Source organism: Leptonychotes weddellii, chromosome 2, assembly GCF_054177405.1.
Source record: "Leptonychotes weddellii isolate Sample4059 chromosome 2, ASM5417740v2, whole genome shotgun sequence".
Taxonomy (NCBI): domain Eukaryota; kingdom Metazoa; phylum Chordata; class Mammalia; order Carnivora; family Phocidae; genus Leptonychotes; species Leptonychotes weddellii.
Window position 1 is genome coordinate 112,944,063 of NC_138370.1, and position 26,340 is coordinate 112,970,402.

General features: G+C 39.1%; 1 long non-coding RNA gene across 1 annotated transcript; it reads left to right on the plus strand.

The window, feature by feature from the left end:
* Positions 1-3,060: 3,060 nt before the first annotated feature.
* On the plus strand, positions 3,061-24,261 carry LOC145720343 (uncharacterized). Its single transcript, XR_014143261.1, has 2 exons — positions 3,061-4,854; positions 24,032-24,261. It is a non-coding gene; the product is annotated as an uncharacterized LOC145720343 (long non-coding RNA).
* Positions 24,262-26,340: the final 2,079 nt, after the last annotated feature.

Sequence of the window (26,340 nt, forward strand, 5' to 3'; positions counted from 1 at the left end):
GGGTGGCTCAGTTGGTTAAGCGACTGCCTTCGGCTCAGGTCATGATCCTGGAGTCCCGGGATCGAGTCCCGCATCGGGCTCCCTGCTCGGCAGGGAGTCTGCTTCTCCCTCTGACCCTCCTCCCTCTCATGCTCTCTGTCTCTCATTCTCTCTGTCTCAAATAAATAAATAAAATCTTTAAAAAAAAAAAAAAAAAGAGTAAAAAGAGACCTATGTTGCCTTCAGGGTTGTTTCTGGTCTCTTTCTTCCTGAAAGAGAAAACCACTTACAGAGAATGTGAAGTTCTTCCCAAGTCCCACAGTAAATTAGTTAACAAAAGTGGATCCAGAACCCAGGTTTTTCAATCCTGAGTCCAGCTTTTTTCTGCCCACCATCATTTTGGATCTTCTGTTTTTTTCACTTATAACATGAGGATAAAAATAACTTTCCCATGGCCTTCCTGAAAGAATTAGATGAATAACACGGGAAAGCAGATAACACAGTGGCTGGCCCATTATTAGAGGTGTATAAATGTCTGTTGAATGTGTAAGTAAAATTAATCAATGTTTGGCTTTTCTTTCCCTTCCCTTAGGTGTCAACTCAAACTTCCTCCTTCCTCAGTTTTAAATAAAGAAGCAACCAGAAAATGTAAGTCACTTACATAATGTTTTAAATAAAGAAGAAACCAGAAACCAGAAACATCAGGTACTGTTTATTCTTCTTTTCCAAACATATTAAATAATCTAAGTTCTTCTCTTAGTTGTCAAGTGGTTAAGGAAGATTTTACCTGATTTAATTATCATTAGATTCCACCCACCTCCCGCCCCATTAAACTACCCTGTCTCTTAAGATTTTAGCATATGAGAAATACAAATTGTGCCACTTGTTAGTCAAGGATTAGATTTGTTGTAAATCAAAACTTTTAGAGCTGCAGTAATTTGTATTGTAAATCTGAGCTGGAAAGAGACCAGTAGAATCTGGGATCGATCTTGGATACCCATTCCTTTGTGGAAGACACAGCTGAAAAAGCATTAACACTGAAACTTCGCTTCTCCAGTACTTGAGCAAATGTAGTTGTGGCTTATCCACCTTTTGTTTTTCCAACTTAATTTGGGTTTCTCCCATTTTATAACCAGAAAGTTCGCCTGATTCATGTGACCACTCAATGCAAGATAGAGAGCTGCTGACGGCTTGGGAGTATCACGAGCCTGAGTCTGAAATCCCACCCCCACCTCTTGTCCGATGTGCCACAGCAGTGAGCTACCTAAGCTGTCGAGGGATATTGATACCTACCTCACACAGTGTTTGAGAGGATTAAGTGACATAATATAAAGAATCTAGCATAGTGCTGACACACACTGTAGGCAGCCATCAGTTATTAACTTGCTTTCTTGCTTCTCCTGTTAAGTATGAGACCAACTGAGCATCGAACCCATGTGTATTTGTCTGCCTCTCTCTCAGTGTTCTTAAGGCTTCCTTTACATGTGAGCATCCTATATCTCGTCTTACTGAGAGCCCCGCCTCTTCAAGGGTTGGAACCATTACTCTCCCATTGAGCCACAAGGTCTCTGAAGATGAGGGTTGGGTTGTTGTTGTTTTTTCCTCAGAGACAGGCCCTATCAGATGATAAATGTCTGAATGTTCCAGTCTTGTCCTCTGCAAAACTCTTTTTGGTAGTAGTTGATGTGAGTGCTATGTTACAAGGGATTCTGAAGTCACTGGAAGGAGTCTGATGGTCCAGTGTTGCCACGAGCATGAAGGGTTAGGACAAAGGTGGCACTCTTGCCACCAATCAGCCATCCTTGTTATGAACCTGTGAGGAAAGAGAATTATGCTAAATTCATCCTTGAAGCCCTGACTTTGTACCAGTAGCTAATGTCATTCTTCATTCTGTGTTTCTTGAGTGAATGAATAAATAATGTACAAAGGAAATAATCTGTGCCTGAAAGTGATGAATCAACAAGAACCAACTGGACAAAAGTGGAATATACAGCCTTTAAAGCCATAATCTGCTAAGTGGGTCAGCAAAATTCAAGGCAGTAAAGAGGAGGGATGACCTGTGAAGTTTTCTTTAAAATGCGCCGGAAGCCTGAAAGCCTCGGAAGATGGTGGGGTAGGAAGATCTTAGGCTCACCTCCTCCCCCACATACAACTAGATGACACCCACGTCAGTGTAAATAAACCAGAAAATGACCTAAAGACCGGCAGAACAGACTCTCCACAGCTAAATGCAGAGAAGAGGCCACTGTGAAGAAGCTAGGAAGGGCAGAGACATGGTCAAGCCAAGCTACCTGAGGGACCATCCATGGGAGGGATGCCATGGACACAGAACAGGGAGAGGAGCAGACCCCACACTGGGAACCCAAAGCATGGGGGACCTGCACTGGGGAGGCAAATCCACATCACATTTGGCTTTGAAAACCAGAGGCGCCTAACTTCAGAGTTCTTACAATCAATGGGGCTTAACACCTAGAACTTTAAAATGTGCCAGATGGAGTACCCCCTCTCCTACACAGAAGTCCAGGGTCAGATGATACATTGCTTAATAATTCTATCTGTAGCATTCATTCTTCCCACCATGATGCAGATCACTTTTATTTGTTGTGTCCAAGTTGAAATAATGAACTCTGGGCATCTTTTCTTTATAACAATTCTTCCAGGATACCTCCAACTACATATCGTGAGCCCTATGGTACTACCTTAGAGATGGGATAATGTGTGGGGATATAATAGGATCACTGAAAACTAATATTACTTTCCAGACATGTTCTAATGGGCTATTCAAGACAGCCAATTAAGGAGAAGATGTGAATATTTGTTATGGAAAAGACTCTAAACATAAATGGGAAGGAAGGAAAGAGAAAAAGAAAATAGGGTACCAGAAATTATTCTCTCCCTTTCCCTTGGATAGAACTTTGGTGTTTCACAAAATGGACTTCTCTAAATATCTGGCAAACTGAGGACATGCCCCAGTGTAAAGGATCTTTTTTATGTTGTCTCAGGGGGTGGGTTACATGACTAGATAAGAATTCACTTGGAAAATCTTTACATGTGGCTACTTCCTTCCTTTTCCTTTGCTATAGCCAAGACACTGGTATTCTATTTAAATATGTGAGGACTTAATTTTCGGATATAATTGTCTTGGTGTAAGTTTGGAAATTGAGCTTCTAGACTCATGTTGAACTCCTGGTTATACAAAAGTGCCATCTATAGGTTGATAATAAATGGCATGAATGGTTGTGATTCTGGACTCTTTCAGGATCAGATAGTTAAGGAATCTGAAGTCCAGGTAATGACGATAAGAAAAACTTGGTCACGAGCACTGAAGTCACTTACATAGGATCGTGGGAAGTTAGCGGTGAAGAGGGACTGGAGCCCACATATCCTAATACTTGCCCAAACTGGATTCAGGCTCTCTCTGTACCAACTTTGACTGTGTGAACATATTGAAATCATTTATCTTGAGCTTCTCTGAACCTGTTTCTTTGTATCTTTAATCATTATAAATGACAAAAATATTGATCTCGTATCTCAAGACGTTACATAACAAGGAGATTTATGTAAAATGCTTAGCACAGTGCCCAGCACCAGTTAGGCACCCCAAACAATGGCAGCTATTGTTATTTTGTCATCATTACCATCCTCAATCTAATAAAAACAAAATGCTAATAACTGTATAACATTGTTATTTCAGTGTTGTATTTTGAAGCAGTAATTAGCACTTCAGAAAGTTATATAACAGTCATATAAAAATGTGGTAGTCACCCTGCAAAATGGCCCCCAATGCTCTCCAGCTCCCGGTATTCACCCCCGGGAGTAGTCATCTCCTGCATTGGACCGAGTTTGGTCTGTGTGCTCAGTATAATATGGTGAAGTGATGGTATGTGTGGTAAGCAGGGTCATGGTTCCCCAGGTACGTCCACATCCTAATCCCCAAATCCTAAACCTGTGAATGTTGAATTGTTACCTTATGCAGCAAAAGGGACTTTGCAGGGGGGATTGAGTTAAAGATCTTGAGATGGAGAGATTATGCTGGATTATAAATTTGTGCTGGTTAAGTCACTAAGGTTGTGGTAAGCAGCAATAGGAAATAGTACAGTGTGTCACTTCCAAGATTAGTGGAAGGGGGCTTTTTGGGGTTCTTTCTATCTTCCACATGAGTCACTGGGGGGGGAAGCCACCCGCTGTATTATCACAGTGCATGAACGTTCAGGCAGCCTGTGGAGAGGCCCACAAGGCAAGGAACTGCAGCTTACCAACAAACAAGGAAGCTTGGAAGCAGGTTCTTCAGCCCCAGTCAAACCTCAGAAGACTGTAGCCCCAGGCGATAGCTTCACGGTAACCTCAGGAGAGACGGTGAGCCAGAACCAGCCCGCGAAGATGCTTCTGGATTCCTGGCCCACAGAAACTGTATATAATAAATGTGCTTGCTTTCAGCTGATGAGTATGATGGTAATTCATAGTGAAACAATGCATAACTAATACAGCATCCTATGTAGTTTCCTCCCACACAGAATCAGGCTGCTCGGCGTGACCAGTGGAATACTGTAGAAAGTGGTGCTGTGGCACGTCTGAAGACAGGTTCTAAAAATTACCACAACTCCTTCGTTGAACCTACGAATTATTCCCTCTGGGGCCAGTCAACTGCCATGTCCTGGGGACCCTCAGGCAGCCCTGTGGGGGAAGGAACTTGCCCGCGCCACCTTGCCACCATGCGAGAGAGCCACCTTGTGTCCTCGGGCTTCAGTCAAGCCTTCAATGATCCCATCCCTCCTGCCGTGATGTCATCCTGCTGAGGCCCCAGGCATGGCGAGCAGAGGCTAGCCATGCAACGATGCCCTCTCTGAACTCCTGAGCCACAAAAACCATGAGACGGTAAATATTGTTATTTGCACCTACTGCGTTTTGAATGCTTTGTTATGTAGCAATAGATGACTGTATGAATATATTATTTAGTAACCTCCAGTTGCATTTTGTGTTTTCATGTCCATGATGTAAATGTATCAGTACCTTTTCAAATGTTGACTTAGACGTGCAAACCACTAGTTTCATACTCCCTTTCCTCTGATTAGAATCTCCATCAATATTGTGTAATGTGAACAGCAGAAAGAATTTGTAAGAACAGAGAAATGTCGCAACATATACACCTATTCCTAATATGTAGCGGACTGAATTCTTGGTAGGAAAGTAACTTTTGTTTTAGACACATAGCGGCTTTATTGTTTATAGTCACAGTTTGTTAGGGCAGACATTTCTGTGGTCTCTAACAAAGCTCAGTTTGCCCATCCGTTCCTTATTTCACTTGACTGGGCATGGGGAGGGGAGGCGGGAAATGAGAACATCAACATTAGCCAATTAAAAGCAATATAATCACTTCCTGCGTACCTCCTAGACTCTTGGAAATGCAGTCCATCCATTCAAACTCCAAATGTCATTTCTGGACAGCAGCCCCTCTACATGTTCTCCCCCTCCCTCTTTTTCCCCAGAATGGGCGTCTAGATCCAGAAAGAAGTTTCCATAATGTCCTGAAATGGTGGTAGGGCACCCATCTATCTGATCTATGCATTGGCCTCTCATCTTTACTGACCCTCTTTGAGCTGCAGCTTGTCTGATCGCAGCTTGGCACGCTGTCTGTCCCTACTGCATTAGCTGCTGAGGCATCGGAGGCTGGTGTGACTCAAGGAAGTGATTCTCTTGTACAGTCAGTTCATGGTCTCCCCACTTTCCACACTGTCCCCAACTTGCTCTTGCTCTTCACTCAGTCTGGTGCTCTAAACCTTGCCAGACTATCACAACAATGTCCCTTCTCTCCCTAAAAATAGGGACCCTCTGGTGGCCACAGTGGTTCTCAATTCTCAGAACTTCCTCACATACCTCAATGAGTACGGAAATTCTCTTGCTTCTCTTCTACATGCTCTGGGGCCGAAGGGCACTTGCGGGGATGGAGGCTAATTTGCTCTGTGAGTCCTGTCTTCTCAAGCTAGCCTGACTGAATGCTAAAGAATTTTTAAGACCTTCTTGCTCCTTCTCTGGCCAGGAGGAGTCCTAGCCATATTTCAGATGTTTTCCTTAGCAAATTAAGTATTGGCAACCTAATCAGCATCAAGTTAATCTTCCACCTCTTAGGTAGAATTAATAACATGAGCAATTTGTAAATTCATCCTGTATGTATTCAATATGGAGCAATGCTAGATAAATGCTTTTAAATACCATCTTATTCATGCCAAAAGCATACCTAGAGTTTTGCTTGATTATAGTAAAACATGCCTATTTATATTTTCAACAAAGAGCTTGCCATATGGGGCCGTGTATCATGTACCAAACCACATGGAATTTATCAAGTCTGGTAGTGCTGACATGACTATGTTTCTACCCAAAGCCAGCTTGCAGGGTTGGGGGCCCAAGGGGTCCTAAAAAAGTTTAGCAATTCAGTCTGTGAGAACAGTGGAAGAAAAAATGCAGAACGTATCTAAAAGTCCTGTGCAGATCTCCATAGCCAAGCTCTCTCACGGAGTTGGGGCTCCAGGGACCCACCAGCTTTGAGATGTATCCCTCAGGAGTAAAGTGAGTCAGAGAAAGCTGCCCTGAGAGACAACAGGTTCCGATCATCAGTACCGAGCTCACCCTGTATATCATTTTCTCCTTCCTCTTTCTCTTCCTGCCTTCATTTGCCACTGCTCATTTCTTCTTAGGAGTCTAAAATAGCCATTTAGAGTACATCTTCTAGAGAGAGACATCTTCAATTCTAAGTCCAACTCTGCCACTTATTAACCATCAGAACTTGGTCACGCTACTTACACTTTCTTTGTCTTAGTTTTCTCATCTGTAAAAATAATGACAGTGCTCGGGGGCGCCTGGGTGGCTCAGTCGTTAAGCGTCTGCCTTCGGCTCAGGTCATGATCTCAGGGTCCTGGGATCGAGCCCCGCATCGGGCTCCCTGCTCAGTGGGGAGTCTGCGTCTCCCTCTCCCTTTGCCTCTCCCCACTGCTCCTACTCTCTCTCTCTCTCTCTCTCTCTGTATCTCTCTGTCTCAAGTGAATAAATAAAAAAATAATAATAATGACAGTGCTAATAATAGTATCTCCCTCCCTGGGTTGTTGTGGGGGACTACAGGAAATTAGATTTGTTAAGTCTTTAGACTGCTCAGAAGCAATCACTATCAGTTATTATTACTTTCCCCCTATTTTGCCTTTCCATTCTGTATTAGTCCACTCAGACTGCCATAACGAAATAGCATTGATTGCATGGCTTAAACAATTAAAATGTATTTCTTACAGTTCTGGAGGCTGGGAAGTCTAAGATGAGGATACCTGCAAGGTCGATCTCACTGTGAGTGTCTTCTCTTGGTTTCAGGCCTCTGCCATCCTGCTGTGTGCTCACATGACCTCTTCTTTGTGTTGAGACAGAGGGAGAGAGAGAAAGAGAGAGATTGATCTCTGGTATTTCTTCTTATGAAGACATCAATCCTTTCAGAGCATCACCCTTATGACCTTATTTTACCTTAATTGCTTCCTTAGAAGCTTCATCTCCAAATACGGCCACATTGGGACTTAAGGCTTCAACATATGAATGGGGTGGGGGGAGTACACACAAACATTCATCCATAACAGTTTCCTGCCCATATGCATACTCAATTTCTTCTTTTACCCTTCTTTTCTTTTCTTTTTTTTTTTTTAAGATTTTATTTATTTATTTGACAGAGAGAGACACAGCGAGAGAGGGAAGAACACAAGCAGGGGGAATGGAAGAGGGAGAAGCAGGCTTCCCGTGGAGCACGGAGCCCGATGCGGGGCTGGATCCCAGGACCCTGAGATCATGACCTGAGCTGAAGGCAGACACTTAACGACTGAGCCACCCAGGCACCCCATACCCTTATTTTCTATATCTAAAGTCAAAACTAGATGTACTAAATGGCTAGACACTGTCAGTAAATGCCACAAGGGCCAAAATCTCTAATGCAATAGAATGCTAAGTCACAGTACTTCACAGTTCCATATTTTGTAAAAGATACCATTTGAATTGGTCATGGGCTTGTGGTCAGTCAGGAATAAATAATAGTTTGTAACAGTTCCTGTTTTACACACAATGCTGCATAAAGCACTACTCCAAAACCCAGTGGCTAAGGACAATAAGCATTTATTGCTCCTACAACTCAAGTCAGGCGCAGAGCAGGGCCAGGCTGTGGGATTCTCCTGGCCTCACCTAGCCTGTCTTGTTTGGGACGTAGACTGGCTATGCGTTGGGGTCTCATTTTTCTGGGATTTTATCTAGCTGGTGCAACTTCTCTCTGCTCCCCAGGACTCATCCTTCCAGCAGCTTCTTCCAAGCATGTTCTCTCATAAGATACAGAGGCAAGCAAGCCCAGTCCCCAGTCCTGGAAACAGATGGCAAAAGGAAGCATTCGAGGTGTCTCGAAGCTTATTGGCTCAGAAGCAGAACACTATCACTTCCGCCACGTGCTACTGGCCAAATCACGTCAAAAGCACAATTCAGAGTCAAGAGCTAGAGAAACAGACTCTGCCTCTTCATGGAGGAATGAGGAATTCTAGCCATTTTGCAACTCCTCCACCAAAGATCACGCCATCAAAGAGGGGAAGATCACCTCCCCTCTCCTTCTTTTTCACTTGAAACAATCACAAATTTAAATTAGGGAGAGTATGTGATTATAAATGGTGTGTGTTGGTAGGAAAGGTTTTAGGTAATTCAGCAATTACCCTTTGGGCACATAGACCATATTTGTATAAATAAGAGCACAGTAATAGTAAGAAAAAAGTCTTTCCTCATAAGGGTGGTTTGTTTTTTGTTGTTGCTGTTCTTGTTTTTTGTGGTTTGTTTTTTTTTAGGAAACATTTAGAGAAAGCTCTGAAAATAGCTTAATTTCTTACTGTGTTTCTCAAACAGAGACTTTTTTTTATGTGTGCTGCATATTGCACAAAAAAAGAGCATATAATATAAACTAGAAGGGTAGGCTGAAAAGTATCGAAAGCCATTTTCTGAAAATGTATTACATTCTAATTACAGTTTACACTTAGCATTCCGAGAAGGCCGAGAATGAGGGAAGTCGATGTGGAAGAACAAGTGACGATGTACCGCCACCTTGTGTCCTGTGCCTGTAAGCGCCATGATTTCCCGTTAGCGCTTCTAGAATACTCATCAGAAAAAAAATGCTGCAATGAAGGGAGACATTTTGTCCTTGCAAAAAGCAGATTTCTTAATCCTTTTTGTGCCCGTGAGACCCCGGAAACCTATGGACAGCTTTTCATAATAATGTTTTAAAATGTGAAAGAAATGGTAGATTACAGCTAGAAATTAATGGAAATTTGTTAATTTTTTTCATCTAAGTCCATGGGCCACCTGAGTTCTAGAGCCTGAGTTGTAGCCATGGGCTCTCTGGGGTCCAGAGACTCCAAACTGATCATTCCTGACCCCTGATGTAGTTTATATTTGAGCACTAAACAATGAAATAGTAGACATCAGAATTTTCAAAAATAAATCTTCATTAAGACCCTACAGATCCATGGAAATGTTCTTTTGAATAAGGTATTTTTGAAAAGCAAAACACTAATTTTAGTAACGCAAATATTACTTTTCTACACCAGGTTGCAATGAACATTTCTATGATAAAGGATGTTTCTAATATTTTTATAATCATGATTTACCAAGTATTTATTTGATTTCTTAAAGAACTGACTAGTGTACCTGGATTCTAGTCTGTTTTTGTCTTTGATTGATTCAGTTAGCTTGTACATTTCTCTCCTTTACCTTCCTTGCTCTTTCTTCTCCTTCTTTCCTCCCTTCCTTTCTTTGCTTTGTCCTCCTTCCTTCTTCCTTCCCTACCTACCGTCCTCCTTTTCTCCTCCCCGCTTGTTCATTTTATTCTCCCTTCAACATACATTTAATAAGAGATGAGTATATGCTAATAACTGTGCTAAGTAGTGTAGGCAAGGGATCTTGGGGGTCTCACAGTCAATCATAATAAAGCACGGCCCATGGGCAGATTTACCCTACACCCAAAGAAGCTTAAGTTCCTGTATACTTCACTTTCACGTTCCAAAGAGACTTGGCAACGGCTTCACGTGTTTATATGATTTTGTAAAATTTGCAAAACAAGAAAGGTAAATCACAACCAGCTAAGACCACTGTCTCTTTCAATTCCTACTTCCCATCATGTATTGCTTTTAGGGTGCCTAGTCATTTCCAGATCCTGCTAAGCAGGAGTTGAGTAGAGGATACGTTTTGTTTGGGTTTAATGGGATATATTTATGTGACTGTTCTCATTTTCATGCATAGAGGAGTTTTTCAACCTCATGGTTACATGTCAATAAATACTAAAGAATTTTATCTAGTCATTTTCACTTCCCTAGTTCATTTTTGCACACTTACGAAAAAATCTACATTTAATTTGTGGTTTTAACCTCTGGGAAGGTAGCTACCAAGTGTATGTGGTTGTGCAAGGTAACATTACATAGCTGTTTCTTCACCACGATAAAATTCTCTAAGAAGTGATGTTTGTCTGGTTTTACCTACCTGGGGCACCAGACTCTTAAGCAGAATAGCCAGAATCCACTCCACGGAAGTGTCTCTCTACATAAATACCTAAAGCTGTCTTTGGTTGTTTTAACACGTGGCTCTCCGAAGCTCACAGAAGATTATTGTACATGACTGAACCGCTACTCTGCAATGAGACTGTGGTAGTTTTGCAATGTGTCCACTTGGCCAGGCTGAACTACATTTCCCAGAATTCTCCTGTATGCTTCTGGTCAGCATGAACCCCAGGAGAGATTCCTGTGTGAGGTTTGGATGGTGAAAGTGAAGTGGCAGCCATTTTTGTGGCTCACACACATTATCATTTATCTGCTGTCTCTCCTCATTGGTGGGAGGCAGCCGCCGGGCCTGCCACTGTACCTCTGAACCCTCCTCCACCTCCTCCAGCTCTGGATCCTGGTGTGGACTTAGCTACACAACAAACATCCCAACTTCTGTAGGACACCCATACCCTCAGGGTCACAGAAAGAACTAACACAGGTTTGAGTCTCCTTGTGGGCTCCAGCTCGTGCTTGTGGCTCTAGCTTGTTCTTGGGCTCCCCCGCTTACCTTCCATCTTCTCTCCCCGACTGCCTGCCTTGTGGACTCTAAATCCAGATCAGATGCCAGGACAACCACTTTAGAGAGACTGTTTTACCAGTTCCCAGAATCGCATAAAGTCACATCCCAGTAACAACTCTGATTGTTACAGATATATCCTAATGGTTCTCTGACTGATACAAAGACTTACACATATTTATTTATAATATACTACAATGTCTGTCTAATTAGCTTCCTTTTTCACTTGAGGAAGTCATGATTGTGCTTACACAACATAGTTAAAGGCTAGTCTCTGCTCTGATCCTATATGGACCCCTCGTCCCCACTCCAAGATTCCCCAGGTGCCCTATTCCTCCTGTCCCACCACATCCACACCAGAAAACCTTCAGAGACAGTAATCCTCAGTGTTCTCAGCCTGAGCCCACCATTCTTTTATCTCCAAGTCCAGCATTCTCTTAGGCCATTATCAGCTTCCTTTCAAGCTTTGGTATTGGGAGAGGCATTTAAAAACCTCAAAGAGTCACCCTGAGGGTAGAGCCACCCAATTGCAGCCCTTGGACATTCTCCGAGTTACACCATTAATCATGGCCTGGTGGCAGAAGCTGGGGAGTGCTTGGGCTCTTCACTGTGGAATCACTTCATGCCTATCATCCTGTCAGTGATGGAAGCTCTTGTTGTTAGTCCAATATTTCCAAAAAATAGACATGCTAGTTCAAGTTATATACATAAAATACAATATATGTCTTTAGAATAGTATTCAGTGCACAGATATTCCTGAGAGCATGTACAGGATGTTGGTGAAGTATACTGCCTCAGAGTTAGGGCCGTGCCCAAACTTACTTAGGCCATAAGAAAGAGTGAGCCTTTTATTTCATGTACCTACTGCACATCCTTAAAAAATAACTTCGTTAATGTAAAACTCAACTATCACCTCCTCTTTGAGGTCTTCCTCAATTCCTCTAGACAGAGCTAATGTCTTCTTTGTTTAGTGCATAATATTATTATAACAAAAACCACAATCTCTAGTGATTAGATGTTTGTCCAGCCCATCCACAAGACTATAATTGTCTCAAGATCAAAAATCACCCTTTATTCAGCTTTGCCTAACTACTACCTGGCACATTGAGTTTTATTAAACTTTTGCTGAATAAGTGTTTAACTTTTTTTTATCTTTTCTAAATGTGCCATGCTTAGGAAAAATAACTCTCAGTTACTTTTGTATGTTACCAAATACCTGGATGAATACTGAAAATCTGTCTAACAATTAAAATGTTTACTACCATTTCTGACCTTCTGAATCAGTGCTGTCCAGCAGAAAACTCTCTGCAATGGTGGCTTTTATGAACTTGAGATGTGGTCAGCACAGCTCTGGATGTTCACCAATATGCAGATACTATCACAGGGGTAATTCATATTATGACCTCAGGTCTGTTAAAAATGCCGTAGACAAGCTCTATCAGCGTCTTCCCACTGAAAGTCAGCTTTTTGAGCCTGAACTGACTATAGAAATAGAAGAAAAATAATTTCATCAAGAATAGATATTGATAAGATAATCTTTTCCCAAAAAAATGGCTTTGGAGTTCAGTAGTGTCATTGATTTTTGGCTGTAACTAATAACCCTTAAAGTATTTCCCATTCACTTACTGTACATTCTGTTCTATTTTTGAGGTATCTTAAAAAATTCTTTAAAGAATTAATAAAATGGGATAAAAGATATGCTTTTAGACCAATGTCACCAAATCATAAGCTCATAGAAGTTTTTTCAAGAAAGTTTATGACTATAAATGAGGAGACATTTTAGGACTATAAGGTAATTTTACTGTAGAGTGAACATACTATTGCTGGATAAATAATCGTTGTTTTAATCTCTGCTTTTAAAAAAGTTTTCCTGAGATTACAGAACTGTTCTGTTAAAATAACTAAGAACAGTTTACTAAACACATTTATATAAAACTGTTTATTAAACACAATTAATGGGTTCTGAAGTCAATGCCAGTTTTGTTTTTTGGGTTACTGGGGAGGGGTATTTTTGCTCTTTCTCTCAAAAAGAGACAACAGAAAAAAACAAGTCTCCGTAGAAATTATTAATTCACTCAGAATGCTTGATGTCTTTTAAGGGCTTAATACATAAACAACAACAACAACAAAATCAACCCTTAATTGTAGAAAGAAGGAGGTTTCACCTGGTAAAGCTTATAAGAACAGGACTGTAAAGTTGATGATGTAACCAAAGTTTTATTATATATGTATTATGTACTTGTATTTACCAAGGAATTCAGAAGACAAATGGCAAGTATGAGTTTTTAAAAGAGTTTAAATTTAGAGGCACCTGGGTGGCTCAGTCGGTTGAGCATCTGACTTCTGGTTTCCGCTCAGATTGCGGTCTCAGGGTCATGAGATGGAGCCCTGTGGCAGGCTCCAGTCTCAGCGCAGAGTCTGCTTGGGATTTTCTCTCTCCTTCTCCCTCTGCCTCTTCCTCCACTCATGAGCACAGTCTCTCTCTCTAAATAAATAAATAAATAACTCTTTTACAAAAATAAATAAAAGAGTTTAAATTTAGAGATACTAATTTAAACCAAGGACCTCAAAAAGAATTAGCCAACCAACTAGTCTCGCAATGACTAAATTTAAAAATTCACACTTAACAAAACATTTAATCTATTACTTAATTGTAGACTTTTCAGAATAAAATGAGATCCATTTTTCTTTTTTTTAAAGATTTTTTAAAAATTTATCTGTGAGAGAGAGAGAGAGAGAGCATGAGCGGGGGAGGGGCAGAGGGAGAGGGAGAAGAAGGCTCCCCGCTGAGCAGGGAGCCCAATGTGGGACTGGATCCCGGGACCCTGGGATCATGACCCTAGCCAAAGGCAGACGCCCAACTGACTGAGCCCCCCAGGCATCTCAAGATCCATTTTTCAAGAGCATCAAGCAATACTATAGATATGAAAGCAAATTAAGATTCAAGAGAATTACAGGATAAAAAAATGTAGAAAATGAAATGTGTTCTTTACATAACACTCATGATTTGTGTTCAGAAAGTGCATTTGTGAGAAGCCACTTAATGTACCTTATACAGACCTTGGTTTCAATCTTAGGTTCATCACTTACTGATATTCTTGGATAGATTCTGTGCTTCAACTTCTTCATCAGTAAAATGTGGATAATCATCCAGACCTTTTGTATGGAAAGCATTTCAAACATTAAATACTCAATAAACATCAGTCTCAATAAAGGCAAGATGGGCTAATATTAGGAGAGCTTTTTCTGAAATTCCTAATATTCAGGTCTCTCCTCCTCAGCTTATGTCTTAAATTGCAAGTCTTGATACATGTGTTCTTTAATATCTTTTAGTTTCTTTCACGTATAAGCCCTAGCACGATAAATCGGGGCAGATGCAAGCCTGCAGAAAAGAACAAGGGCCTTATAAGAAATTATAACTACAAGTCAAAATGAAATTCGACTCATTGCCATAGAAGTGCCTAAAAACATATGCAAAAGTAATTACAAACAGCAAATTTTTTAAAATTTTTTTATTGTTATGTTAATCCCCATACATTACATCATTAGTTTTAGATGTAGTGTTCCATGATTCATTGTTTGTGCATAACACCCAGTGCTCCATGCAGAACGTGCCCTCCTCAATACCCATCACCAGGCTAACCCATCCTCCCACTCCCCTCCCCTCTAGAACCCTCAGTTTGTTTTTCAGAGTCCATTGTCTCTCATGGTTCGTTTACCCCTCCGATTTCCCCCCCTTCATTCTTCCCCTCCTGCTACCTTCTTTTTTTTTTTTTCTTAACATATATTGCATTATTTGACAAACAGCAAATTTAACAGCAATAGCGAAAGTAAGCTTTTGCTAAGTGAAGCACAGTAGCAATTGCTAATATTATTAGATTACAACTTGAAGTTGCTAGTGAGATTCTCATTAAAAACTTGGAGGGTTTTTTTTTTTTTTTAATCAGAAACAAAGGAAGAGGAAAAGAGGGGATCTATATTCTCCTCCAGGATTCTAGTAGATGATGAATCGCAGGTGGGAGAATCAGTAACGACAGCTGGAAAAAAGAAAAGTAAGCAGACCAAATCTCTGGGGCCTGCAGGAAGAAAGGATTCTACTGAAAGCTGTCCCCAGATGAAGAGAATGACCCAAGTGCTTAACCAGCAGGAGGGCCCATATGTTACCTAACAGCAGAGAGACAGGAAATATGCCCAGTTAGGGATTCTATCAACCCTGTGATTAGATAGTGAATGGAAATGCCCATCAGAGTTTGAGCTAAGTTTAAATCTTGGCCAGGGTTTGCTAGCAATGCAACATTAGGCAAGTTGTTTAAACTCTAAATTTCCTTTTCATTACTGTAAGTTAAGGATAATTATGGTAGTTTCATGGAGTTTTGTTGCATTAAATAAAGCAACACCTGTAAAGTGATTAGCATAATTTCTTGCAGAAAGTAAATTTAATAATATTATTTGAAGTGAAAGCTATTTGAATGAAGAGAGATCTCTAAATAACTGTAGGTAAGTAAATATTAATGAAACTATTAACTATAGGGAGAATCTGTGAACTCTAAATTGACTAATAGCTCTAGACAAAGTCATTTATTAAAGATGTTATGCCTTTTCTCTCTTTTTTTTTAAATATTTTATTTATTTATTTGAGAGAGAGAGAATGAGAGACAGAGAGCACGAGAAGGAAGAGGGCAGAGGGAGAAGCAGACCTCCTGCTGAGCAGGGAGCCCGATGCGGGACTCGATCCCAGGACTCCAGGATCATGACCTGAGCCGAAGGCAGTCGCCCAACCAACTGAGCCACCCAGGCGCCCATGCCTTTTCTCTTTTTTAAATCTTGGCAGTTTACCTTTGATTCTTTTTTTTATTTTGGTTTGTTGCTCTTTCTCATTACCTCCTCATTCTGCACCCCCAAAATCAGCTATGGTGGGATATGAATGAGGTCATACTAAAAATACCCAAGTGCTTCTGAAACTCAGGACCAGTTTCTCTTGATGCCTCATTTAGAAATACCCCTTCTCCCTCACCCACCCTAAGAAAAGCTTCTGCCTGTAGAAAACAGTGTAGACATCACATGTACTGACTGCAAGATGTTAGGCCCATAACAAGGGCAGGTCAGTCATATACAAGCACATTCCATATAACTATTAGTAGCAAGATTATTTACAGCTTCAAGATAACTGACAAATAAGCATTATCCCCAGTAAACAGTTATCTCTTTAGTAGGCCACTATTTTACAAACTCTGAAGACAATACAAAAATGGTCCAGAAAATCTGACTTCTGAAATGTGATTTAAATTATGTTTAAGTCCCTTGTGATACAATGCAGAAAAAAAAGCTAGAAGTCTAAATTGCTTAACCTCTCTTGACCTCAGTTTCTTCCTCTGAGAAACAAATTAGTTGAACTACCTGATCTGTTAATTTCTTGCTAATTCAACCATTGTGTAGTTCTATGACTGTGGTGAGCACTTAAAGAGCTAAGGACAACTTAATTTACAGGTTCATTTGTCTCCCAGAATATAAAAATAGATCATTTTAGAGATAGCAGCGTTAGTTTTCTAAAAAAAAGACCTTAACAAAGATAGTCCTTGAAGGGTGTATCAGTAAAAAGATATAAAACGATGTAAGGGGCCCCTGGGTGGCTCAGTCGTTAAGCGTCTGCCTTCGGCTCAGGTCATGATCCCAGGGTCCTGGGATCAAGCCCCGCATCGGGCTCCCTGCTCGGCGGGAAGCCTGCTTCTCCCTCTCCCACTCCCCCTGCTTGTGTTCCTGCTCTCGCTATGTCTCTCTCTGTCAAATAAATAAAAAAAAAAAATCTTTAAAACGATGTAAGTTACAAAATGCCCAAGCACCTTGTTGTGTGTGACATTGCTTGCAATTCATCAGCTTGTTTTTCATTCACTGATCAAAAATAATTCTATTAACTCTTTTACATCTAGAAATTTAGTATTCATTTCTCCAAATCCAGAGTATGTGATCCTCAAGAAAAAATAAAGGGCAGGGAGAGATGGTTAATTATAGCCCCCTCAGTTTTTACTTAGATATGAGGAAAAGTAATCAGAAAGTGGGTAAATCTCTACAATACTTGTATTTAGTTCCTTGGGCGGCTATAACAAAGTACCAAAAGCCGGGTGGCTTAAAACAACAGTTGATTATCTCCCAGTTCTGGAGGCTAGAAGTCCAAAATCAAGGTAACCTAGGGCCATGTTCCTTGATGGCTCCAGAAGAGAATACTTCCTTGCCTCTTCCTAGCTTCTAGTGTTTGCCAACAATCCTTGGCATTCCTTGATGTATAGATGCATGACTACAGTCACATGGCCATCATCACACTTCTTCCTTCTGTGTTTCCATGTCCAGATTTCCCCTTTTTACAAGGACATCGGTCATACTGGATTAGGGGCCTCCCTAATGGCTGCACCTTAACCTGGTTAAATCTGCAAGGTCCCTATTTCCAAATAAGATAGTATTCTGAGGCACTGGGATTAGAACATCAATGTATCTTTTGGGGGGGACAGAATTTAACTGATATCAATATCTCTCCCCTTGAAAGAAAAGAAGAAAGATAGAAGGAAAGAAAGGAAGAAGAAAGAAAGAAAGAAAGCAAGAAAGCAAGAAAGAAAGAGATCGGCGGGGCGCCTGGGTGGCTCAGTCATTAAGCGTCTGCCCTCAGCTCAGGTCATGATCTCAGGGTCCTGGGATCAAGCCCCGCATCGGGCTCCCTGCTCAGCGGGAAGCCTGCTTCTCCCTCTCCCACTCCCCCTGCTTGTGTTCCCTCTCTCACTGTGTCTCTCTCTATCAAATAAATAAATAAAATCTTAAAAAAGAAGAAAGAAAGATAGATAGATCAGCAAGTACACAAGATGCAGAGTTTTGTCAAGAACCAAGAACAGAAAGAAAGGTCACACAGGGCTCTCATCACTTGTATGAAAAACATACAGCTTATTGGAACCATCAGGAAATTTAGAGATACTGATTAAGATTCATTTTTTCCGGGCGCCTGGGTGGCTCAGTTGGTTAAGCGACTGCCTTCAGCTCAGGTCATGATCCTGGAGTCCCTGGATCGAGTCCCACATCGGGCTCCCTGCTTGGTGGGGAGTCTGATTCTCCCTCTGACCCTCCCCCCTCTCATGTGCTTTCTCTCTCTCATTCTCTCTCTCTCAAATAAATAAATAAAATCTTAAAAAAAAAAAAGATTCATTTTTTCCTAGCCAGCTGAGTCTGTATCTTGGGAAATAAAATATTGTAGGAATAAATATTCATGTTCATGATAGCTCAGAGTTTTTTCAACCTCACTAGTTTCCAGATACTGTTCTAAATGTTTGGCCCATATTAATGCATTTAATACCTTCTATAACACTTCAAAGTAAGAATTATTATTATTCCCATTTCATAGTTGGGGAAACCAAGGCACAAAGATATTAAGTAACTTGATCAAAACCTCACAACTAGTATTAAGTGGCAAAAATAGTATTTGAATGCAAGGAGTATGAGTCTGGCCCCGGAAGCTATGCTCTTACTCACTATGAATAGTCCCTGCTTTTACACTTTAGTAGTGAAACAAGACACATCACTATAGAATGACTTAAAATGCAAATGCATTTTGCAAATGCAAAATGACTTAAAAGCAAACAGTCCTGTGCATACCAGAGATCATATCAGAGATCAAATTGTTAAATAGAGAAAAATGAAGAACTATACAAATTATTTTGTAAAAGTCTGGATTGGATTTACTAATAGATTCTATTCCTTATGGATCTTTGAGCAAATTTTATTAAGAAAATAAGTCTGACCAGCTTTTTTTATATCAAAGACATTGAAAGATCATTATGTTTTGAAAAATGCTAAATAGAAATAAGAATGTCAAGCCCCTGAGAAATAGACCAATAAGCTATTGGTTTATTAATATAAGGCTATCTAATATCAAATTTTCATAGACTTTCTATTTAACTATAAATATAAACTATATTTTTCAATTAGAAAACTCAACATGCATTTGTTTCAATGATGAAGAAAGTTTCCTGAAAATGCTAAATAATTTTCTTTTTCTTTAGCGGATTTGTGTCCTAGAGAACATAACTCAATTGGCCAAAAATTTCTGTCTAGTCCTCTTGGTGAAATTAAATTGTTTAAAAATAATTATACATTTTAACATAGAGACACAATGAAACATAAACATTACTATTTATTGATTTCAATATTCCTTTTAAGTGGTCTTGAAAAATGAATGTATCATTATAACCCTAATGCTTTAAAAATATTATCAAATCTTAAAATTGCCATCTCAACTCTGTTGAGATTTTAGCTTGTTTAGGATTTCTGATTGGGCCACTATATTAAAACTAAACAAAAATATGTTAAGACATGAGAAGCCTTAGCATTGATAATGTTAGAGACAACCTTAAGCCAACATGCCTAAAGGTTATATCCATGACTGCAAGTGAGAGTCCCAAATGCACTGTATTCTCCTTGTGATCACTGGTTTACGCCTGGTTTCTAGATTCTGTTTTGTCTGACACATTGCCAAACTGCTGTGTCTTAATTTAAGACCCACCTAGATTAAATTTAATTGTACTACTCTTTAATTTCATTGTTTATTCTATGGTAAATAGGATATTACTTTTCATTGTAATGCTATTATTTTTTCAGAAATGTCTTATAAGCAATTATAATTCATGTTCAAAAAGTAATGTTCCTAAATGGAAGGCAATGAAATTGTGCATGCGGTAGGAAGGCTATAAGCAAAGACAGAAATCTTTCAGTGACCATAGTCTTTGACAGCACTAGGATATTACTGGAAGATATTATTTTTAGGAACTGGAACTTGTCAAAGTCACCAAACTGTTCATAATATTTTTCTAACAGAATGCACATAATAAGAGATATTTTTAGAGAAGCCATATTTTAAGCCCACAAGTGATTTCTAAATCAAATTCTAAAGGAAATAGTTAGTATGGTACTCTACAGATTTCTTTCAATAGCTCACCATAAGTATTTTATTGTTACATTGGTGACTTTTTAAAACATGTCGATATGTCAAGAAAGTACTATAAAAAGAAGCTGATTATTGTAACATTAATACATACCCAGTTAAGCCAGTTAGTGATATCCTGAGTGAAAGAGCTTCATTACTTGATCACAAACAAATGCCATTTTATTTTGTATCAGGAAAAATCTTTGTTTTATTAATGTTAAAGGCATGAGGTAATCACATTAAAGGCTTATTATGAAAGTCTTTATGTAGATATATTTTTTTAAATAAATGATTCCTTGGTTCAAAACAGTTTTCTACCAACTATAAATATAAAAAGTCAGCTATAAAAATATGTTCATAAGATACAATAGCTGGTTTGGACATTGTTTGAGGTTTAGGGTCTTTCGTTTTTCTGTAGCTGATAGCAGATGTAGTCTGAAAATACGAACTGAAATAAATCCTAAAGTAATGCTGGATCAGAAGGGGAAACAGGGAGGGGAGGCTATTTTTTTAAGTTACAAAATTGATTAATGATGATCTTACCATCATTGGCAGATGTAACCTTTTCATTTAAGTAGTTTTAGAATAGATTGCCAGTATGCAGAAAGGCTTTCATTAGCACAAGCAAATCTGGGGCATTATAAAGTTGAAATAAAACTGGACACTTTTAAAAGGTAATTCTAACAACTACTTCTCTAGGTTTCAGTTTAGAAAACAGCAGGATCAGCCTGATTCCTGAGTCCAGATATGTTTTGAGAAAAATTCTTACCTAGATGTCCAGAAAACTTTGAGTTCACAGTTATCAAATCATCTATTTTTGGTGAATGAGTAGCAAGTACTAAATATTTTTCTCTCGGGGCACCTGGGTGGCCCAGTCGGTTAAGCGTTCAACTCTTGGTTTCGGCTCAGGTCGTGATCTCAGGGTTGTGAGATCAAGCCCCGGTCAGGCTCCGCATGCAGCAGAGAGTCTGCTTGAGGTTCTCTCTCGTGCTCTCTCTCCCTCTCTCTCAAATAAATAAATCTTTAAAAGTATATATTTTTTCTCTCCAGTTCCTCTCATTATCCCTAAAATTTTGTTTATTCTAAGAGTTATGAACATACTTTTAGAGGTAATACAGAGCTTTTTAAGCGTTGGCTATTGTGATCAAGTTCTGTTAAGTGTCTGAATTAAATAAACAGAGATTCCCCCTCACCCCATCGCCCCACTAAGGTTACAGTGATGAAAAAAAAATCACAGAATCTTGTCCTGCCACTGTATGAACTGAAGGCCTTACTCAACAACTTTAAGCCCTAGCTTGCCAATCAGTAAAATTAAGATAACAACAATATCATTCTCGCTAATGATAAGAGCTACCCTTTATCAAGGGTTACGCTGTGCCAGGTAGAGTGCTAAGCACATTACAAATATTTTTGCTTTTAATTCTTCTAAGTAGATATTATTCCTATTTCTATAGATAAGGAAACTGGAGAAATAAAGTAATTTGCCAAAGGTCATACAGTTAGTCAATGATAGAGACAGGTTTTAAGCAGATTGATTCCAATGCAGAATGTTCTCAAATACTATACTTTGCCCTTTTCCTGGCTGTGACTGTGGGAGCTGATTATAGCAATTGGGATTTTTGCCATGTTTAATACCCAAATACTTATTTTTCCCCCCTAAATCTGTGAACAGTAGTCCCATATTGTCCGTGTATATAAATTATGTCTTAATAATCTTGCAAAAATTTGCAGTCCCTCTAGGACTAGAATCAGGCCTTTTAACTGCAGTCTAGCTAGACTCTATCAAAGACCCACAGCTCACATAAAGGAAGAAGTAAAAGGAAACAGGCATGGGGCGCCTGGTTGGCACAGTCAGTTAAGCCTCCTACTCTTGGTTTCAGCTCAGGTCATGATCTCAGGGTTGGCTCAGGCCTTGATCTGAGGGTCATGAGATCGAACCCCAGCTCCGTGCTCAGCCAGAAGTCTGCTTAAGACTCTTTCTGCCCCACTCCTCCATGCGCACATGTGCTCTCGCACTCTCTCTCTTTCTCTCTCAAATAAATAAATGCATAAGTAAATCTCTTTTTTTAAAAAAAGGAAACAGGCAGGAAATGGCCTTTAGGGTAGGTTTCTGTGTTAGCACAGAGTGGACTCAGCTACTTGGAACTGCAAAGTTGGAGCACAATATTTCAGCCTCAACACAAAATACAACACCCAGAGGATCAAGGAATGAAATAAGATTGAGTTGAAGCATGTCAGAAACAGCCTCATGTATTGGTTTTCAATCATTTTACCCTGGAGGAATTCTTGAAATAAGTTTCAAGTCTCAGTGTACCCCTACATAAATATTCTTATACCTACAAATCATAGAAGGTTAATGTGATTGGTAAGTTATAGATATAATAATCCATTAACAATTGTCAATAGTTGTGGATAACTTATTATTAGTCTAATCTTTTTGTGATTCTTTCTCCCCACAAAAGACAATAACTCTAACATAAGCTGGTTGTGTAGGTAGAGAAAATTTAGCTTTCCTTTTTATCTTCATTTCCTACTTGATTTTTTAAACCATATCCAGGGTGTTAGTCCCAGTCCTCCAAGACACCAAGACAGGGTTAAACATGCAAGGATTTTACTAGGGGGATCACCTTTGAGAGAAAAAGACTGGGAAGACTGGGGGGACCATCAGACCACGAAACACGATGACCTTGTGTGAAGGAGAAAGGAAGGAAGGTTGGGTGGAAGTGTCCTAGATTGCTGTGAAGCATGAGGAAAGGTCAGCAAGGCTGTCATGGAGTCTTTGAGCCCAAACAGCCATCAGGAGAGTCAGGATATCCAGGGATCGGCCTGCCTCATATTCCTGCCACTCAGTCACGGGCTGGGAGCAGGTCTTAGAAGGTGTGGCCTCAGCACCAGCAAGTGGATGGAGTTCAGACCCCAGTACCCTGGGTCAGTTACATCCCCATAGCTGTGTCTGCAAGGCACATTCTTGTGGCTACCGCTCCTAAGGCCTAAATGTTTATCATAAAGTAGCTGATAAGATAAGCTGTAATATTTTCCCTATTTAAAACTAAAATGATTTTTTTACCCAAACTTTCTTGAAAAAAAAAGTTAGGTTTACCTGTCTTGAAATTAATATCTTACTTTCCTTTTCATAAGTATCAAAACAACCTAAGGCAAACATAATAAATTTCTGTTAAGTAGCTGGCTTAAGCCAAAAAAAAAATGTAATTTACTTTTACTGAAGACAGGCTTGGCTGATTTAATTTACACAAAATTTACAAATTGATTTAGTAAACAATTATTTACAACATAAAAATTACTGACATTGCAGTTAGTACAGCTACTAAACCATAAGTCAATTGAATATGAATAAAAATATATCTTAAGATACAGGTTTTTTTTAAAAAGATTTTATTATTTATTTAGAGAGAGAGCACAAGTGAGGGGAGGGACAAAGGGAGAGAGAGAGAGAATCTCAAGCAGACTCTGCACTGAGCGTGGAGCCCTACTTGGGGCTTGATCTCACAACCCTGAGATCATGACCTAAGCCAAAATCAAGAGTTGGATGCTTAACCAACTGAGTCACCCAGGCACCCCTATTTTGTGACATAGTTTTATACAAAGCTATGAGAAAATAATTTTCTTCCTGAGTAACATAATTAGGCTCAAATATAAGCCTAGTATTTATGAAATTATTATATGTTAGCTTTTTAAAATCTCGTTTACCTACTTACTTATGCATAAAAACTGTTATTTCTGAAACTAGAAATAAAGAATAAAATAACATAAAACTTGTGCTTGTTTTGCTATTGCACAATTACCCAATTCTGGACCAAACTTGAAATAAGCATGCAATAATTTCATTTTTAATGAAAATGATGTAGTTTTCATTCTAGCTCACAATTCTTAAACAAATCAAAGCTTGCTCACATATGAAATGAGTAGAAGAAAACTTCAGTGAAATGTTTGCTACTTTCCTATGAATGACAAGGTACTCTTCCTTCACAGAAATCCAGAACTTGTCCAGAGACAGATCAGTAAACCTCATCTTGACTACATGATCAGACTGCAGCTCACAAAGTCTTTGCTGTTCTTCCAAAGTAAGGTTCTCAGGATGAGCAGAAGATTCAGAGAAAGGGTCTCTCAACCTTGTATTGAAAGAAAGAGGCAATACTGTTCCATTTTATTCTGTGGTTCTTCCAGGTGGTTTTCAATAAAGCTTAACTCTTGCTACCTTCCTCACTCCCTAATGGGAAAATATCAAGATTTCTTGCTGCAATGTAATTTTATAAAGGTCCAGATTGTTATAAAAGGAAGAATCTTGTAACTTGAAGTCAAACTACTTTCTCCAGGGTCTTGTGAATACTTGTTGAACTGGTTAATGTGATGAAAAATGCCTCAGTGGCTAATTACTGCAGCCTTCCTCTTCAAAACACATGACAAAATGTGGCTTATACCACTTCTTGAAAATCCTCCTGTTATTTACCTTTTATCTTAAAACATACTATTGCAAATCTTTGTCTGCTAAGCCACAAGGTTTCTATGTGTAACAGGAGATTTATGTGATCTTCATCCAAATGATAACACAATTTTAAAACATTCTGGAATGAACTGGTCTTTACTTAATGAAATTAACAATTTTGTAGTATCATTCAGAACTTTTTAAATTTTATCTATATGAGTTTTTGACATTTTTTAATTTCATCTATATGAATTTTTGACATTAGTACCTCTTCTGAATAAAGCAGTACGTTATAATAGCTTTAGATCAAAGAAGCTGGACAAACTTAAGCACAAGAAACATGAAGAAGATTATATCAAAGCACATTACAATCAAACTTCTCCAAACCAGTGATAAAGAATTCCTAGCAACCAAAAAAAATTCTCATTATATCCAGAGGAACAAAGGAAGGATGACATTGGATTTTTCATCAGAAACAATGCAGGTGAGAAGAGAGTAGAGCAAAATCTTTAAAGTAGTGAAAGGAAAAACTGTCAACCCAGAATACTCTGGCTCCCAAAATATCTTTCAAAAATGAAGACAAAACACTTTTCAGACATGTAAAAGCCAACCAATTTCATCAGCAACAAGCCCAGGTTACAAGAAAGGGTACAGAAAGTTTTTCAGTCAGCAGGAAAATGATACTGGATAGAAACCTGATCTACAGAAAGAAATCAGTATTAGAAATGGTAACTCCATGGTTATCATAAACACATGATTTTTTCTTTTTATTTAAGTTTCTTTATTAAAATCTATAATTAAACAAAACTAATAACAGTGTAGCATGTGGTTTATAACATGAGAAAGTAAAATGTATTATAACACTAGGCGCAAAGGTAAAGGGGAAAAATGGAAGTAAACTATTGAAATGTTATATTATACATCAAGCCGTATGATATCATTTGAAGATAGACAGTGATAAGTTAAAATTATATACTATGTAACCTAAAGTGACAACTAAACTAAGAGGCAAAGTGTTAGAGCTAATAAGCAAACAACGAGATAAAACAGAATCAAAAAATATCTAATTAATCAAAACAAGTCAGGAAAAGCAAAAAAGGTAAGCAAAACGCAAGAGACAAATAGAAAACAAATAATAAGATTATATATTTAAACCCAACTATATTAATAAATACATTCAATGGAAATGATCTAAATATACCAATTAAAAGACAGAGATGGTAAAATTGGTTTAAAAAACAGGATCTAATTATATGCTGTATACAAGAAGCCTACTTCAAATATGAAGACAAAAACAGGTCAAAAGTAAAAGTATGGAAAAAATATATTATGCTAGGAGTGCCTGAGTGGCTCAGTTGGTTAAGCGGCTAACTCTTGATTTTGGCTGGGGTCACGATCTCAGGGTCTTGGGATAGAACCCCGTGTTGGGCTCCACACACAGCAGGGAGTCTGCTTGAGGATTCTGTCTCTCCCTCTCCTTCTGCCCCTCCCCCCACTTACACACATATTCTCTCTCTAAAATAAATAAATAAATCTTTAAAAAATATGCTATGCTAATACTAATCAAAAGAAAGTTGGCTTAGCTATATTAATATCAGAGAAAACAAATTTTTTTTTTTAAAGATTTATTTATTTGACAGAGAGACACAGCGAGAGAGGGAACACAAGCAGGGGGAGTGGGAGAGGGAGAAGCAGGCTTCCCGCCGAGCAGGGAGCCCGATGTGGGGCTCCATACCAGGACCCTGGGATCATGACCCGAGCTGAAGGCAGATGCTTAATGACTGAGCCACCCAGGCGCCCGAGAAGAGATCTTTTTTTATTATTATTATTTTTTAAAGATTTTATTTATTTATTT